Source organism: Ambystoma mexicanum, chromosome 12 (genome assembly GCF_040938575.1).
Source record: "Ambystoma mexicanum isolate Mex_15411 chromosome 12, UKY_AmexF1_1, whole genome shotgun sequence".
NCBI classification, from domain to species: domain Eukaryota; kingdom Metazoa; phylum Chordata; class Amphibia; order Caudata; family Ambystomatidae; genus Ambystoma; species Ambystoma mexicanum.
In genome coordinates this window covers 1,019,994,128-1,020,011,154 of record NC_090936.1, presented here as the reverse complement: position 1 = coordinate 1,020,011,154, position 17,027 = coordinate 1,019,994,128, and positions in this window count along the sequence as shown.

Sequence of the window (17,027 nt, the reverse complement as noted above, 5' to 3'; positions counted from 1 at the left end):
TTTTCGAGGCTGCGAGCTCTCTTCGGGTTCCTTTCTCTTTTAGTGTCTATACAGAACTATTTTTATAACCTGTGATGCTTTCTATGATAATTTATCTTTCTTAATATCTGTATGAAATGTATTAACTCGTTTTTTTCTCTTTTTGTATTAAAAAATGAAAAGGAAACCACTTGCCCTGTCGACACGTCTGCAACAGCAAAAGAAACGAGGCATGTCTTTAATTGGAAAATCTTCAGGATAAATTACACTGAGCAGGTTCTTCAGATTGTATGATTGTTTTTGAAGTTTCCTGAGAATTGTGGGATAATCGTGGGAGATGAAAGGTTTTCTGAGTAATTATGATGTTGTCGGATACTAATTTATTTCGGAACACTAAGCAATATTTAGCATTCCAATGTTATGCCAGCTGTTCGTTTGTGCTCATCACAATACAATACAATACAAATTTGATTTAAATAACTGTGTTCACATTTCACTGTGACTAACACTAGCATGATGAAGAATGGTTGCTGCGTCCACCCACCATTGCCAACCCACTTCACTTCTCTCATTGCCACTAAGAGAAAAGGCAACACATTGGGTCCCCTCTCACCGTTATTGACAGTCCTCAGCGTGTCACCTCTCACCGTTAATAACCGACCACTAGTGCCCCCTGCCATAATAATAGTCCTCAACATGCCAACCCTTATTGTCATCAACATGCCTCATTACTATCAAACTGGAGGTCATTACGACCTTGGCGGTAAGGGGTTAACGGCGTCCATAAAGGTGCCGGAGCCGTCAACCCCTTACCACCTCATTACATGTTCTGCTTGCGGGACCCTCTAAGGATGCCTGGTTTTACTAGGCGGCCTTAGCGGGTCCCTCGAGCAGCCCAACATGCTAACAACGGGCCCGTTGTTAGCATGCTCCCCATTCCCATTGAGCCCTATGGGGGCTCGAATGTGAATGGGGATGTACCGGGTCCGGGTTCCTTGAATGAGTAATTACCGGTCCCTCCAAGGTCGAAATGGCCCAGTAATTCCTCATTCAAAGAACCTGGATCCGGTACCCGGTAAGGGGTATACCCTCCTACCTCCTAATGACCCCCACTGTGTCATCACAAACAATAGTAACAGACCTCACAGTGTGTTACCTTTGAATATCACTAACAGGCATCAGAGTGTGTCCCTTCTCGCCATTGCTAACAGCCCTCAAAGTATGTCATCTTGCACAGTGAACCCCTACTACTATAAGTAACAGTCCTCACTGTGTCACCTCTCAACACTACTAAGATACCTCAGTGTGTTATCCCTGACTGTCAGTAACAAGCATTAAAATGCTTCTCCTCTTGCCATTACTAACAGACCTCACAGTGCGTCACCTCTGCTTATCAGTAACAGTCCTCACTGGATCACCTCTCACCAGTATTAAAAGACCATCACCTTTCAGAATGTGTTACCTGCCACTACTAGTAACAGTCCACATTGTGTTAGAGACTAGGATAAGGGAATATGAAGAGGGACAATGAAGATGAAGATAGACAAGCATGAGGAAGAGAGACTAGGATAAGGAAGAAGAAGTGGATTAATATGGGGGATTCATTGGAGGAAGAGGGACTAGGATGAGGCAGAGGCACTAGGAAGATGAGTTAGGGGCTACAGGAAGAACAGGGACAAGACAAGAAAGAGGGATATAGACAAGAAAGAGGGACTAGGATGAAGAGGAGTAATGAGGAAGAGGTAGAGGGACTACAAATGGGGAGAGGGATCAGGTTGCAAATGAGGGAATAAGATGAGGACAAGAGACAAGGATGAGGAAAAGTGATGAGGGAGAGGGATTAGGATGAGGAAAAGGCATATGCTATAGAGGGATTAGGATGAGGAAGAGGGAATTTGATGAAAAAGAGGGGCATGTAAAAGTAAAATGGATGAGATTGAGGGACTGGGACAAGGAAGAAGGACAAGGACGAGAAATAGAGACTAGGATAAGGAATAGGGAAAGTAAAGAGGGGCTAGAATGAGGAACTATGGTTCTGAAGAGGGGCTAGGATAGATGCGTGAAACCATTGAATATCCAGATATTTTGGACTGCAACTCCCATCATCATTACCCAGCATATTTAATATTGAGAAATCAGGGGAGTCATTGTCAAAACAAACATCTGGAGAGCTACAGTTTGCATACTCATGGACTAGGAAAAGGAAGAGCATGAGTGACTGGGATGAGGAACTTGGGTAGGGGATTTGGATGAGGAAGAGGGACTAGGACAAGGAAGAGAAAGAAGGGCCTAGTACAGGGAATGAGGCAGGGAAGAAGAAGAAGGGGTCGAATGAGGACCAAGATGAAGAAAAGGATGAAGGAAGAGGAAGAGGTGCTAGGATGAGGGACTGGGATGAGGAAGAGGTTGTGGGGTGTATTTACCCATGCATCCGAGCCCTACCTCGAAACTGTGCAGTACTGACATGGAAAACATCATGATGGCCAGAGCTTCCCAGAAAATGCACAGGGAAATGCATGAAGAATAGGCTGCCACCCATTTTTGCCGATGTTATGGGCACAGAAGGACACTGCCTAAAACCACCATTGGACTACCCACACAGTAGTCTGAAACCATTGGGAATGGCAATGCTGATTGCCAAAAGCAAACCCATAACTGTTGGGAATTCATTTTCTTAAATCCCAAAAATGGGTGCAGTACCAGTACTCACCACTATCCAAAAGCCGGCATTTTAAGACAACACCAGATTTTACTTTTTGCAAAACTGAATAAATGAACCCAAAACAGGCCAAAGAAAGACTTACTGAGAGGTGGATACAATCTAAAGTTATATTCTGAAGTGACTTGAAGGTATATAACAAGACTGGCTGAGCTGTGATTTCAGCAGTTTAAGTAAATGTGGACTGAACGACACTACAAATCTAAATGTTTAAAAGAAATGAGTGACCTACTTTGAGTGTCACATAGGTTGCAATTGTTTAAATGTCATAGTTTTAAACTTAGAATCAGCATTCTAGCTGCATATGTAAAAAAATGTCTTGACTTAAACTGGGGAACAAAAAGTGACATTTTATCTGTAACCTGGCTTAAGGAACTGAATTCTGCCTGGCAACTACCCCCATCAGGAGTGAAACTTGAGTCACAGCTGTGTTCCCAGGCCTAGCTGCCCTTTTGCTGCTCACACCAAAAGGGATATGACACTTCCCTGATTGAATTACCTGGGCTCTGCAGGAAATTGAACAAAGCCCTGTCCTGACTCAGGCAAATGTTTTATTGGCGGGAGTCGTAAATGGAGCTTCCTCTTGGCAGAAGCTGGGAGGGGCAGGGTCTCTGAGCTTGGCAGGAACTGGAAAGACTGGTTTCTGTACCATGTGACATGAAAAGACACACCTCTATAGCCAGAATATGGTTTTAGAAAAAGATGAATAACTCATAGAGCGGACATGTGAAAATTGTATAAATGACACCATAATTCTTGTGATTTTTCTGCCCACATTTTAAGAGGTTTTTCGAACCGGTGGCATGTTCAGGGGGGTTTTAGCGGAAAAGAGGATATTACTCACAATGTGTGCATGTGAAAAATCTGACACTTCATCAACTAATGTCCATACTCCTTGCGCACATGTGTGTAAATTTGGGTCAATGTCCGGAATTGCAAAATAAGTTAAAAAGTGAAATATGTGCCATTTCTGAATGCAAGCCCCCAGGAAGAGCAAAGTTTGGACAGGGTATATCTCCTGTGATATGTGATGTGTGCATGTAATTTTAAACCAATGTTTACCTGTGCAAATATGTCTTTTGTTATCAAATATAGAATGTGTGCAATTTGACTGGGGAGTGTCCTCTCTGCAGGCTGTAAAATGACATCACTCTGACACAACTTAGCTCCCCTAATCAAATGAGAAATGGAAGTTTGACCAATTAGAAGCTGAGAGAGAGGTAGGGTCAGTGATGCTAGAACACACCCACATTCTAAACACATAAAAGCAGACAGACAGGACAGATAGGGACTTTCCAATCCATTTGCAGCTGGAAGCTCTGCCGGGAAAATCCATACTTTACCTCCATCAATCTCCAGAGAAAGCTGTGCAGAAAGATCCAGACTTTAAATCCCTCAATCTTCAGAATCCAGAAAGAGAGCAGACCCAGATCACTGTGAAGTGCAGAGACCAGAGTCCCGTCTAAAACCTGACCAGATCCATGGCGAGGCCCATTTCACTCAAGAATATAGTGTGAGTACATAGCAAAACTGTGCAGAACCAATCTCTTAGTTAAAATAATATAATTCAATCCTATTTTAATCTAAGTAGAACTGTCTCCTAACTGTCAACTGTCATTTGTAAAGCTGTCACTTGTCATTTTCTCGTTGCAAGCTGCACTTGTCTTTTTGAACTTTAAAATTTAAAATCTGAAAAACGACCTTTATTTAATCGCTCATATCTCCGCAACCGTTTGTGCTAGAGACTTGCAGTAACTTTCCCCTGAAAGCCGAGAACCCCTATAGTTTTGCCGTAATCGTGAAAAACGCACTCGCGAATTTTGCCGCGATTTGCAAATTTCTCCACGTGTGAAAACAGAAGCTTCTTGCTTTCAGTTGCTAAAAATTCGTTTAACCTGCTAGTTACACCCTAGATCCTTGCTAAAGTGAGCCTGGACTAATATTAACTAGATACCACTCACCCTGAACCTCTACAGGGAATTAAAAGCATTTTAGCATATTTTTCACTCCATTGCCAGCACATATAGAAGCATTTTGGGCCTGTGTTTTCAAAACTCCTATCTGTTTTCTTTAAGCGTGCTTGGGGGGGATTGAACTGAATTACATTGATTGCATTTCTGAGAACTGTGTGCTTTCCCCCCATTTCCTTGCATTGCATAAAGAGGGGGGGAGTGAATAGCCAGAGAAAAGTGATTACATTGTTTGGTTGAAATCATATTGAGTATTTTCTGTACTGCATTCATTGAATATTGCATCCACCTGAGCTTACATAAAGCATTCTGTACCACCTTCTTCTTTTGTTCCTATCCACCTGTGTGCTACCTTATCCATTTCATGTCAACTCCTTATTGATTATAGAGAAGCGTGTTGGTGCCAGATTCTCAGTTGTTAATCTTTATCATATCAGATTAAGTGTGCTATTCAATTATTAATTTATTATAAAGTGTGACATATATATCTATTGTTTAAATTATCAAATAAACCTTTTAACTTGCAAAACAGAACTACTTCTTGGCTCAGTGGGGACAGGAGGATTCCAAGAGAGGGGTGTTATATAGGGGTAGTCATCCAGAACGCATGAACTGGACATAAAGGTATATCAATAAGGGTTTTCATTCAGTATTCTAGACTAGGCGTTGACTTAGCTGTAGTGTTGAATTGAATCCTCTTACAAATTGGGGGCTCGGGCCGGACGTTTGGGTTAGAATACCACTTGTGCAGCTTAATACAGCGTGCCAGCTGACCAGATACACATATCCAGTCGGATCACCACGCTGCATTACGCTGTGAAGCATTCCTCAAAAGGGACACTCCAAGAAAAGTTCTGTTCTGCAAAAATAAAATACTAACTTCTGTAAGTCAGGACAGAGACCAATCTCTAGAATGACGACCTTGGTAGATATGAAAATAGCCAGAGAGCACTTCTTACATAAACTATTTGTGAGAGGTGAATGGGCTGAGCAGGGCCAGGATGCCTGGTTGCAGGCCACCACGCGACAGGCCACTGAAACAGGGTCAGACTTATGGAGAGATCAGGGTCCATTACATGTGGCCCTGAGTGAACTATATATGGCTCCTAAGGCCAAAGATGAACACGACAAGATTGTTAGGATAGCGGCATATTTATATTTATATATGGGAGCCATACAGAATAAATGTGCTGAAGGCCATGATCTGGCAAAAAGACAACAGATGGCGTTAGAGAAGGCCCAATCTGATCTGGACTCTTCTGAGCAAAGGCTGCACAGGAGCCAGGAGTCAGAAAATGAGACCAGGCAGTACATCACTAAAATAAAGGAGGATATGGATGTGCTGCAAAAGGAAAAGTCAGAACAGGATACCAGATTTCTGGCCTTGCAGAAGGAACACCAAGAAGGTTTGGACTCCCTACTGCAAAGCCAGAAAAAGCTGGAGCAACAACTGGACTTCAACAGGGTATGTGCTGAGCAGGTAGTCACCCTGCAAGGCCACCTAGATAGGGAAAAGGCAGAAAGCAATAAACTGATTCTGAAAGACCTGGATACCCAGGCAGAGTTTGATGAAGAGCGCCGGAAAGCTGGTGCCCTTCAAAGGCAGAGGGACGACCTGGCAGCACAGATGCAGGCTCTCAGTCAGGAAAGAGACACTTTAGGCCAGGAAGTCTGCCATTTAAAAAGGAAAATGGAAGAAAATCACCTGGCCCTCCAGGGGCTGGGTGACCTCCAAAAAGAAAACCAGAACTTGTTAGAGCACACCAGGAGGGTGGAAGAGGCTCTGGTAAGAAAGGAGCAGGCCAATAGGGACACAGCTCAGGAGGTAAACCTCCTGCAGCAAAGACTGGCCCAGTTCTCCAGGACCAACCAAGAAGCACAGAGGGAAAATGAGGCCCTCTGTCAGCACAATGAGAGGCTCCAGCAACAGGTAGCGATGCAGGAGAAACTGATAGAGTCGAGTAAGGCCTTAACAGAGGAACTGAAAGCACAAATGCAGGCTCTTGCATTGCAACAGGGAGCAGGGGCGGATAGAGATGAGGTCCGCTGGGAAAGAGAGATTCCTGACCATAACCGCAGGAGCCCTAACACCAGGGGCCTTCATCTCCCCCAGTCCCTGGACTCTACCACCCCCATGTCCCCTGGCGCACATGAGCACAGGGCCACAGGGATGGCAGATTACTATCCAGCTAAGAGTATGGGGCTCATAGGCCAGTACCCCTCAGGAATGGAGGGGTGGGCATCCGGGTATGGGCACCCAAGTACAGTACAGTTCAATGGGGAACCCCAGGAGAGTAGGCCTATTAAGGGCATCCTGAAAACCTCTGCCCAGTTAGGTCAGTGGAGGGGGTACCCATCAAATCCTGGCAGCAAGGAGGAATCTGAAGACTCCTCTGAACTGCGCAGGACACAGGAGACCAGGTCCCCACAGTCTGCCAGCCATTCCCAGGCTCGCAGAATCCGGGAAAACCTGGAAGAACAGACGGGAACCTCTGGGAGCAGTGCCTCTGAGTCCGAGGACGAATGGACAAGGGTTACCCGAACCAAAAAGGCCAATAAGGCAAAAAGGGCCTTGCTTAAGGACCCCTTAAAGCAGATTAAGGCGATCAGGAGCGTCATCACGCCTTACCATAAGAACGCTAAGTATTCTGTTTGGGAGCACTTAGAGTTGTTTGAACAAATGATGGAGACTTTCCATTTGAAGGACAGCCAAAGCTGTATTCAATATGTAAAGTGGACCTTCTCCCCGGAATACTCCAGTTTCTTTGCGGGGCTGGAGGACCAAAATCATTTAAGATGGTCCACCTATAAGGCGGCCATCTTGAAACATTTTTCTGTTCACAGAAATTCTCAAGAGGCTCGCAAGGCAGCCTACAATTTGCAATGTGGGGAGGATCAGGCCCCACAAGAATTTGTGCAGGAGTTAAAGCGTGCTTTTGCACAGACCACAAGAAGGGTGCGCACGGATAGCAGAGAATTTATTAATACGTTTTTCCATGCCTTGCCCAAATATATCATGACCCAGCTCGTGAGGGATTTTCACGAGAAAAGATCTTTAGACTGGGTCATTGAACAGGCTACCCGGATCTATGAGGTGCAGAAACCGATAGATAGCAAAAGTAATGCCCAGAAAAACCCCAAAGCCAACAGCACCCCTGCTGCTGCCAAGGTGGCAGAGGTAAAGGTCACCCCCGTTTTGGATTTGGAGATGGGGGGGCCTAAAAACCTACCTGCACCTAATAATGCTAGGCCCAGAAGGTCCTCGGGCCAGTCACAGACAGGGAGCCAGGGAGGCAGCCCCACAAATGGGGTCCCTCGCTCTCCTGATTATGTAAGTCCCCGTTACAAGGGAAATCGACCCATCCTGGGTTATGTGTGGACTCCTCCAGCCCAAGGGGGGGGATCCAGCCAAGCACCTAACCCAGGGAACTTCCCTCCCAACTTCCCACAGGAGGGCAGAAATTCTCCAAATCCTGGGCAGAACTTTTTCCCCAGGTATCCACCCAATTTCCAGCCCCAAAACCATCCATCCTTCTTTCCCCAATTCCCTGAGCCCAGACCACTGAATCCGGGAGAGGGGAGGCCAAGGGTGGAGGGGTACCCAAATCTTCCCAACCTGGGGTATTACCAGAGGAGGGACAGCTACCCTTCCCGGGATCAGCCCAGGGGAGAAAACAGGGCCCCGTATCAGCCTGAGCGGGTTTCCCAGTTAGAGCGCCAGGTTCAAAACATGGCGCGGGATCTGGGTCACATACTGAGGGCTCAGCGGAACCCTCAGATGGGCGTGCCGGCGCAGAACGCACCCAACTCTGGACCTGGTGCCCCAGAACAATGACGGGGGCAGCACCCCGATAACTCACCGGTCCCCAGGGAGGACGCACAAGGGAAGGGGGCTGTAAAGCCTTGGAGGAAGCTTCCTTCCTCACTTGTAAACAGCCCCTGGAAACCCAGGAACCGGAAACAAAATCTCTTGCCCCGGAAAGTCTGCCTCCTAAGGAGCAGAGGGGGGGTAGGAGAAACAAAAGACCCAAACAGACTCAGTTTGAGGAGGAGGTACAGATCTTCCAATTTGAGGGAGAGGGATCCTCAGAGGATCCTGGGAAAAGGATCTTCTCCTTCAGAGAGGGGGGAACTCCTCCCAAAGAAAAATGGGTCCCTAGGGATGCAAATCCAGACTGGGGAGATGTGGAGACTGAGCTACCGCCGCCCACCATCTCATCCCAGAACCAACAGCAAGAAAATCCCCTGGTTCAAACCCATCCTGGTGACTGCCTCCAAAAAGGGGGGGGCGGCCCGGAACCAGAGCCAGGGGAACCCACACTGGCTCTGATCTCCAGTTGCCAAATTTTTCTTTCAGATTCCCAAGGCTCTCCACAGAATTCTGCCCAAATCTCTTCGCTAGCGATGTCCAAAACCAGAAAATTAGCCCACCAGTTGTCCAAAAATGTACATTATCTGTGCCCCCTTGAGGAGAAGGAGGGAAGATATTATGCCCCGGTACAAGTACAGGGGCAGGGTACAATTTTGGCACTGGTGGACACTGGATCTCAAGCTACCCTTCTGTCCAGAAGGGCCTTTGACGAATTGAATGCAGGAAGGGGAGAGAATTACCAAATTCCTCTCACCTCTCTTCCTGGGCAACTCCAGAACTTTGACGGGAAGGAAATTCCCGTCGAGGGGCGGCAGATTTGGACATTAAAATTGGGCGACATAAGTTGAAACACCCGGTCATAGTTGTGACCCCAGAGGGCACCCCTTGTTTACTAGGGAATGACCTCCTGAGAAGGTTGTCACCCCTAATAGATTGCGTAAACAAGGTCCTCTGGACCCAGACTAGCCGACCAATAAAATTAAAACAGAGTGTTAACCATGTTAGTTTAAACGGCACCTGCCACATGGTTGAACAAAAATCTGACCAAGTAGAATTTCACTTCCAGAATAGCCAAATTCCAGACGTGACAGTAATAGCAGTAGGACAACAGACTGGTGATGGGGGGTCCTCTCTATTTCTGAAAATCAACCTTCCTTCCAGTTTAAGGTGGTATTCCACACTGGAAGGAAACACTCTGAAATTCTATACTAATCCACAATCAGAAACTACCACTTCTATAGTCCAGGAAGATGTGAAATCAGCTCAGAGCCTGGCTGATATTCAGCAAATTGGAGAGCAGTTGTTCATCCCTGTCCAGTTAAATGATGGGAAGGACTCTGTTCTCGCTCGAGTGTGTGTGAACAACGGTAAGAGCTTCATCAGCGAAGCCATGTTCCGCCAACTCCCAAAAGATCCAGCCATTCCCACCTTCAAACTGATAGACAAATGGGAAATGGACCTGGAAGCACCTAATTCCAAACATCTCCTGCCAAGCAGGTGTATGCTCAAAATCTCCATTGGCAACAAGAGCATAGTCCACAATTGTTGGGTCGTGCGTGACGTCCCTGCCGCCTTTTACTTAGGCAGTGACATTCTCAATCGCTTTGCCATTAGTTTGGACCTAATAAACTTCAAAGCTTGGTCCCGATTAGCGGATAATCCCATGGGCTTTGATGATCCAGAAAAAGCATTTAGGTCAGCTCAATTGCTACCTTATGCAGTTGAAATTCAGATCAAAGAGGAAGTCACCATCCCAGAAAGGACCCGACAATTCTCCCTGGAAGTGAAAGTTAAAAGAGGACAATATTTGCAAAACCCTGATGCTTACATACATCTAAATGCTTCTCTCCAACTGCAAGGGTTAGGGGTAGACCCAACTCCATTAGTCAACATAGAACATGACACCATTCTAATAGAGGTGGATAACAGCGACTTAAAGAGTATTACTCTAGCCGCAGGCACCATTATTGGAATGGCGGTTGATGACCGACATTTTTCTATCGACTTAGTAAATGAACTGTTAGGACCAATCCCCAAGGACTGTTTTGACAGTGGCAGTGAGGATAATACAACACCAGACAGGATTTTTACCCGGCATGCGGGGAACTTCCTGGTGTACACTTCCTGCCCCTATGGTAAGGAAGATGTGACTTGTGACTTCAGGAGGGATGAGGTGATTTTCCAGGTCCATGAGGGCTGCCTTTCCCACCTGAAGCCTCCAGTCCAAATCAGCACTCTGACCAGGGACTTCTCCACCCAGCTGGAGGAGGCCACTGAAATAGCCAAACCAGAAGTCTTTCCAGGCTTCAGGCAGATGGTGGAAGAGAGAGTCAACCTAGCTGATGCCTGTGTGACTCTGGAACAAAAGCAAAAGTTGAAACAAGTTTTCTTGGATTTCCAAGATCTCTTTGCGGTAGACTCATATGACTGTGGTCGCACTGACATCCACACAACAACAATCCCCACGGACCCTGGCATGACTCCTGTATTTGTGAAGCAATATCGTTTGCCTCTCGCATCAATGGAGTCCCTTACTGAAATAATTAAGAACCTTGAGTCCCGGGGAATAATCCGTCCATTCCACAGCACCTTCAATAATCCGGTGCTGGGAATATTGAAGCCAAACGGCCAGTGGAGACTCTGTGCTGACCTTAGGGAGCTCAACAAACGGGTCCATACTTCCCGATGGCCACTGCCCTACATTGACCAAGGGCTGGCCCAGATCCAGGGGTCACAGGTATTCACTGCAATAGACCTGACCAATGGGTACTGGACCGTGCCTGTCAGTAGGGAGGACCAATACAAACTGGCTTTCACCTTTGGGGGCCAGCAGTACACATGGACCCAAACTCCCTTCGGATACCTCAACTCCGGCAATGAATTCAACATTTTTCTACACAAGGCCATGCCCGACCTGGGTGCGAGGGGTAACCTGGCTTATGTAGATGATGTCCTCATCAAAAGTTCATCTGTGGAGGAACACATATCGGAGATCCGTTATGTTCTGACCCAGTTGAGGGCCGCCGGAGCAAAACTTTCCTTTCAGAAAGCACAGTGGTGTAGAACCCGTGTTAATTTCTTAGGGCATGAGATTACTCCTCAGGGTCTCTGTCCCCAGGAAAAGAAAGTGGAAGCACTTCAGAAACTGAAAGACCCCACAACTCTGCGGGAACTAAGGAGCCTCCTTGGACTGACTAATTACAGCAGAAAGTTCATTGAGGGCTACGCAGAGATCACCAGACCCCTGATTCATCTCCTGAAGGGGGGGGTCAAGTGGGAATGGGGTCCAGAACAATCCGAGGCAGTAAGACAACTCAAAAGAAGCCTCTCACAAGCGCCTTGCCTAGCTTACCCTGTCAGAAACAAGGAGTTCTTCCTGGAGACGGGGTTCTCTAATACGTGCTTGATGGCAGTATTATACCAAAAGCATGACAAGGTCAATAAAGTAATCTCTTATGCGAGCAAAACTTTATCCTCTGTGGAGGAAAAATTCAACGATTGTGAGAAGGCACTCCTGGCAACGGTGTGGGCATTGAAGAATTACCGCCCGTTTATCCAGGGGGAACACATCATAGTGGAGACTCCACACCAGCCTCTGCAATATCTCCAAAGTGACAGAATCCGGACTGGAAATGTGAGTAATTCCCGAATTACTTCCTGGATTCTGTCGATGCAAGGCTTTCCTGTGGAGGTCCGATATGGCCAAAACAAGAAGAGTCCCCTCGCGCAAGGTCTGGCTGACTTGCATGATTGTGCCAGAGAAAACTGTCTCGAGGACGAAAGTCTGAAAATCAAGGACAACATGGAGGCATACCTTAATTCCCCCCACAAAGTCTTTGAAGAGGACAAGTGTGAGGGAATGCCCACTGTCTATGTGGATGGATGCTCTTACCATGTTGACAACAACGGGGAGAAAGAACTGGTGGCCGGCGTAGGGAATGCATGGGTGAATGAGTCCCCAGAACCCTCCGCTGGATACAAAATTGGTCCCCGAAGTAGTCAGGTGGCAGAATTGATGGCTGTGCATCATGCCATCCTCACTGCTGTCCAGCATCAACTCCACGAACTGGTCATAATCACAGATTCGGATTATGTACGGAACGGGTTCGTGGAGCACCTGGTTAATTGGAAAACCAGATGCATGTTATGTGCTAACAACAAACCCTTGAAACATGGGAAGTTGATCCAAAACATTGATGATCTGGTCACATCGAATGGGATGACCATCTATTGGAAAAAGATCAAGGGTCATTCCAAAGTAGAGGGACCAGACAAAACTGGAAACGACTTAGCTGATCAGCTGGCCAAAACCGGGGCCATCCAAGGGGATCTAATTGAGATTGAGTCCCTGTTGGGGGAAATCCAGGTCACTGCCATCACTAGGTCCCAGACAAATGCTCACAACGACCTTTCAATTGCACAATGGAGTAAGGAGACCCCTGATGCTGATTTGATTACCGCTCAGAAGGGGGATCCAATTATTGGTAAATTTTACCAGCACCTTGAGGACCCTGAGAACTTTCCCCTGACGGATACCGATTACATTGGGAAAGAGGACCTAAGAGTGTTGATGAAATGTCCAAAAATGTTCCGGATCCAAGACGGTTTGTTGGTAAGGAAATCCAAAGCTGGCCACGATCAGTGGGTGGTTCCTACCTCATTCCGAAGCCTGATGTTAAGTCACGCCCATGATGCGGCCACCGCCGGTCATAGGGGGTTTCACACAACACTGGAAATCTTAAGAGAGGTTGCATACTGGCCACACATGGGCCAGGACCTCAACCAATATTTGAAGGGTTGTCTTGTGTGTGCACAATTTCAGCCGACATCCCTCACACACCGGGCGCCTTTACAAAAGAGGGGAATGACACTGCCATTGTCAGATTTACAAATCGACTTTGTAGGCCCCGTGATTCGCTCGGCTAGGGGGAATAAGTACATGTTGACTGTGACATGCTTGTTTACCAAGTGGGTGGAATGTCTCCCAGCCCCAAACTGCAAGGCAGAAACGGCAGCTGCCTTGATGATTAACCACATCTTTTCCCGTTTTGGTCTACCTCAAAGGATTGAGTCAGACAGGGGTAGCCACTTCACCAGTGAAGTAATGACAAAGATGTGGGAGATACTGGGGGTCAAGAGAAAGCTGCATATTGCTTATACACCAGCTTCTTCTGGGGCAGTAGAGAGATATAACCGAACCATTGTGAGCATCTTAAAAAAGTTTGTGGCAGATTCTGGGCCAAGTTGGGATATCCGATTACCTCTGGTCCTAATGGCCATCAGATCTACCCCTTCATCTGCAACCAAAATGTCACCATTTGAGTTGATGACTGGGCGCAAGATGGTGCTTCCGCAGCATTTGCTCTACAGGACCCAAGAGCAGACACTGATAAATGCCTCCACTACTCATGAGTATGTGGAGAATTTAAGGAAACACCTTCAACATGCTTTTGCTTATGCTCAGCGGAATCTAGAAAGATCGGCTGATAGCATGAAGACCCATTATGACCTGAAAACTTCCAGGAAGGAATATCAGGTGGGAGACCGGGTCTATCTATACAACTTCCAAAGGAACCAGGCCAAGCAGCGCAAATTTTTGCCTACATGGAAGGGACCCTTTGAGATCATCGACAAGATCTCTCCTGTGGCCTACAAAATCCACATCCCCAAAGGTCCTTTGGCAGCGGGGGAAGACAAGTGGGTCCACATAAACCAGTTGAAATGTTGCCATCCCAGGCACACTCTGCAACAACTGGAGGAATTCTCTGGAATCCTAGCGGGCACTGTCTCAGACTAATTCAGTTCCAACCATAAAACATACCACATCTAGTCTCTAAAATATTGTGATTTGCATGAAACTGTCTCTTAGTTATACTGTTTTTTTTTCAAAATAAGAATGTAATGTTTTGTTATGATGAAATGCATATGCTGCCCCACTATCTCAACAGTGGTGGAAGAAATGTCCATGAATAGGTATTGCCGCTCTTCCTTTGTCGTCCTAGGAGAAAGAAAACCTGGAGACGGGCCAAGGAGGACGATCCGGAGACCGGGAGCAGAGACGCAACAGGCCCGGGGTACCGCCCAATATTCCCATCAGGACCGGCGAGGAGAACCGATCGACCAGTACTGGATGGAGGAAGAGATGCTGAACTGGCCATCCACCGGAAGAAGATGAGAACTACATCCCAGGTCTTGCGAGTCCCATCAGGAAACAGAATGGCCATCGCAAGAGGGGGGCTTGTGGGATGTATTTACCCATGCATCCGAGCCCTACCTCGAAACTGTGCAGTACTGACATGGAAAACATCATGATGGCCAGAGCTTCCCAGAAAATGCACAGGGAAATGCATGAAGAATAGGCTGCCACCCATATTTGCCGATGTTATTGGCACAGAAGGACACTGCCTAAAACCACCATTGGACTACCCACACAGTAGTCTGAAACCATTGGGAATGGCAATGCTGATTGCCAAAAGCAAACCCATAACTGTTGGGAATTCATTTTCTTAAATCCCAAAAATGGGTGCAGTACCAGTACTCACCACTATCCAAAAGCCGGCATTTTAAAACAACACCAGATTTTACTTTTTGCAAAACTGAATAAATGAACCCAAAACAGGCCAAAGAAAGACTTACTGAGAGGTGGATACAATCTAAAGTTATATTCTGAAGTGACTTGAAGGTTTATAACAAGACTGGCTGAGCTGTGATTTCAGCAGTTTAAGTAAATGTGGACTGAAAGACACTACAAATCTAATTGTTTAAAAGAAATGAGTGACCTACTTTGAGTGTCACATAGGTTGCAATTGTTTAAATGTCATAGTTTTAAACTTAGAATCAGCATTCTAGCTGCATATGTAAAAAAATGTCTTGACTTAAACTGGGGAACAAAAAGTGACATTTTATCTGTAACCTGGCTTAAGGAACTGAATTCTGCCTGGCAACTACCCCCATCAGGAGTGAAACTTGAGTCACAGCTGTGTTCCCAGGCCTAGCTGCCCTTTTGCTGCTCACACCAAAAGGGATATGACACTTCCCTGATTGAATTACCGGGGCTCTGCAGGAAATTGAACAAAGCCCTGTCCTGACTCAGGCAAATGTTTTATTGGGGGGAGTCGTAAATGGAGCTTCCTCTTGGCAGAAGCTGGGAGGTGCAGGGTCTCTGAGCTTGGCAGGAACTGGAAAGACTGGTTTCTGTACCATGTGACATGAAAAGACACACCTCTATAGCCAGAATATGGTTTTAGAAAAAGATGAATAACTCATAGAGCGGACATGTGAAAATTGTATAAATGACACCATAATTCTTGTGATTTTTCTGCCCACATTTTAAGAGGTTTTTCGAACCGGTGGCATGTTCAGGGGGGTTTTAGCGGAAAAGAGGATATTACTCAAAATGTGTGCATGTGAAAAATCTGACACTTCATCAACTAATGTCCATACTCCTTGCGCACATGTGTGTAAATTTGGGTCAATGTCCGGAATTGCAAAATCAGTTAAAAAGTGAAATATGTGCCATTTCTGAATGCAAGCCCCCAGGAAGAGCAAAGTTTGGACAGGGTATATCTCCTGTGATATGTGATGTGTGCATGTAATTTTAAACCAATGTTTACCTGTGCAAATATGTCTTTTGTTATCAAATATAGAATGTGTGCAATTTGACTGGGGAGTGTCCTCTCTGCAGGCTGTAAAATGACATCACTCTGACACAACTTAGCTCCCCCAATCAAATGAGAAATGGAAGTTTGACCAATTAAAAGCTGAGAGAGATGTAGGGTCAGTGATGCTAGAACACACCCACATTCTAAACACATAAAAGCAGACAGACAGGACAGATAGGGACTTTCCAATCCATTTGCAGCTGGAAGCTCTGCCGGGAAAATCCATACTTTACCTCCATCAATCTCCAGAGAAAGCTGTGCAGAAAGATCCAGACTTTAAATCCTTCAATCTTCAGAATCCAGAGAGAGAGCAGACCCAGATCACTGTGAAGTGCAGAGACCAGAGTCCCATCTAAAACCTGACCAGATCCATGGCGAGGCCCATTTCACTCAAGAATATAGTGTGAGTACATAGCAAAACTGTGCAGAACCAATCTCTTAGTTAAAATAATATAATTCAATCCTATTTTAATCTAAGTAGAACTGTCTCCTAACTGTCAACTGTCATTTGTAAAGCTGTCACTTGTCATTTTCTAGTTGCAAGCTGCACTTGTCTTTTTGAACTTTAAAATTTCAAATCTGAAAAACGACCTTTATTTAATCGCTCATATCTCCGCAACCGTTTGTGCTAGAGACTTGCAGTAACTTTCCCCTGAAAGCTGAGAATCGTGGCTTTCCTACGAACCTAGAACCTACCCCCTATACTTTTGCCGTAATCGTGAAAAACGCACTCGCGAATTTTGCCGCGATTTGCAAATTTCTCCACGTGTGAAAACAGAAGCTTCTTGCTTTCAGTTGCTAAAAATTCGTTTAACCTGCTAGTTACA